This window comes from Limulus polyphemus, unplaced genomic scaffold (genome assembly GCF_000517525.1).
Source record: "Limulus polyphemus unplaced genomic scaffold, Limulus_polyphemus-2.1.2 Scaffold2737, whole genome shotgun sequence".
In the NCBI taxonomy this organism is placed as follows: Eukaryota; Metazoa; Arthropoda; class Merostomata; order Xiphosura; family Limulidae; genus Limulus; species Limulus polyphemus.
The window spans coordinates 68,684-71,426 of record NW_013668347.1 but is presented as its reverse complement, the minus strand read 5'-3'; positions in this window follow the sequence as shown (position 1 = coordinate 71,426).

Genomic DNA, 2,743 nt, shown 5'->3' with positions numbered 1-2,743 from the left:
TTGATGCATTATTTTGAGGATCGTGTGTTAATGAAGAATGTAAGTACTGTAAAAAAAGAGGAAAGCACAATATAGTAAAGATGATCAACGTATAGTCCAAAATAGTATTTTGTCGCCGTGACATCTATTACGCCTTCATCCTTTACAAATTTCTACACGTATGTCAAATATTGTCAATTTTTATTATAGTGTTGCGTCAGCGAAGTCACATGACTAGTGTGACGCCACGTTTCTAGAACTATCCTGTACCTTGGCGAATTCTCTAGCATTTACTAGATATAGGGTAGTCTGGTATATAAAAGAGGGTGACAACGTGACGGGACAATAATGTGTGTGTAGGTAATGAGTAATTGAACTGCAGTCAGAGAGAGACGTATTGTTGAAGTTAACGTTCGTTGTTATAGCGTTTGTTGAAATTAAGTGTATCGTAAAGTTATATTCGGAAAGAATAAACCAGTTTTATTGAGTAAGGACTTGTGTCGCTAAAGTTTCGTCGGAACGAAGTTACGGAAAGTTAATTAACAAACGGAGACGTAACAATATATATCTACCACTGTACCTCTTATTTTATATATTTGTTAAAATTGACCAATATTCCCCAATACTCTTCTGTATATCATAAACCAAAACATTCAACAGAACCAATGCATTTCAATATTAATGACTCTAAATTAATAACCTTGATTACAGTCTTAGCTACATCTTTTTTAATTTGGTCTTATTTCCTAAGTAACCATAAAATATGCCAAGTTCCATTAATAGTGAAAGGTTTGTTTGATGTAAAGCACAAAGCTACACAATGGGCTATCTGTGTTCTGCCCACTGTGGGTATCAAAACCAGAATTTTAGCGTTATAAGCCCACTAACTTAGCACTGAGCCACCAGAGCGCAACATTAAAAGTTTTCCGTGTATTGTGAAACAAAATTTTAATTTTACAAGGATTATAGTCCTTTTGATATATATCTATTGTATGCATGCATACCAAGCGTCTTCTACCCTCTTTGCTAATGCATATACATTTTAAAAATCTCTGTACACCTTGAGTGATGCCCCATGTATACAACATTTATTATGAAGTGAGAGTGACCGTCAGTCACGTGATAACTATCTGTACCCTGATAAGAATGGCATTGATATTAAAACATTATGCATTTTTTTCTCAAACTTGAACAATTTTACAACTTTGATTCAGCTTAACAACAAAATACATGACAAATAACTCTACAGTTGTCATTAATATTAGTTGTTGTTTCATTAAAGTAAAGATTGTTTTATTGTGTGCAACTTTTTTCCAGTACATTCCTTTATGTTAAACTCAGCTGAGGTATGATAAAGTCAGATTTTTGCTCTGCAATAAATTTCCTGGTGAGCTTCTAGTTATCCTACTCAGTGAAAACCTGGTGAAAATGAGAATACTCATAAGTAGTATTGAAGAAAAATCCTAAAATATATCAGACAACACTTTTATACATTGAACTCTTGACTGTAATGAAGCATCTTTTCTAATCTACTAAGATTAATTTAATCTATACTATAAAGATGATGCTTCTGCACCACTAAAAGGCATTTGGTAGACATTTGCACATTTACCCCCAAGCCACCTTCCTCCATCCCCTGAAATTGTATCCTATGCTACTGAAATTCCCCATTGTCACAGAATTTCATTCCATTCCCAACATTATTTATTTCATTTAATTCATTTATTGTATATTCACATTAGAATATTGCAGATATTATGAAGATTTAGTGTTCTTCGGTATATTTTAAGAAAAAACATTTGATTGGTTATGCAATACAACTGCATATATTTTTCAAATTAATGACCAGAAGACTTCAATAGTGGCTAGATGCCCCTGTGACTCTGGAAAGAGAAACTGAAGAACCATGATCTAAATTAGGCACTCCTTCCCATGCAGCATGAAAAAGCACGTCCAGATTGAGGAATGCAGCATGGATGCACATAACCTATGACACTTGTATGAGCAGGTACGAGTGCAGAAAGGTGTGCCATACAATTGATACACCTATCAAATGATGGTTGTCAAACTGTTACAGCTAGGTGCTAATGTTTGACAGTGGTTATATTGGCCTTATTCGAATCAAGACATTAATTACTAGTGTCAACATTGTATGATGTGTGCCACCCAGAGACATAGTCAGCCTAAACAAGATGCACTCTAGCACAGAATTGTTGGTTTTTTCTCCTACAAATAGTCCTGAATATCACTGGTCCACTTCCAATGACAAAATGAGGTCACTTTTAGATACTTGTGGTCACTGACTACTTTAAGAAATGGGGTAAGGTTTAGACATTGGTCGATACCTTGAACAGTTGGTAGTTGATCCATTAGGGAGCTCTGAATAGCACAGTTCAGAGTATTTGAAGAGATCCACGTAGATCAGGGAGCTAACAGCAAATTGTTCTCCAAGTTGTGTGGTTAAACTTTCACTTTGTCTCCATTAAATGGATTAGCAGAGTAGGTAATAAAGACTGTAAAGGACATGGTTGCTAATAATGGCTGGAGACGGCTTGAATGGGTAATGAAGAAAAATTTTAATACAAGTTTAACATAACAGCAAACGTACAACGTTTCGACTAGGTTTTGTCATCATCAGTTACAAAACCTTGTCGAAACGTTGTACATTTGCTGTTATTGTTAAACTTATATTAAAGTTTTTCTTACACTTGCTGTACGGCAAGGCGGTGTACGTACAGCAGTAGTCAGAGAGAGACGTATTGTT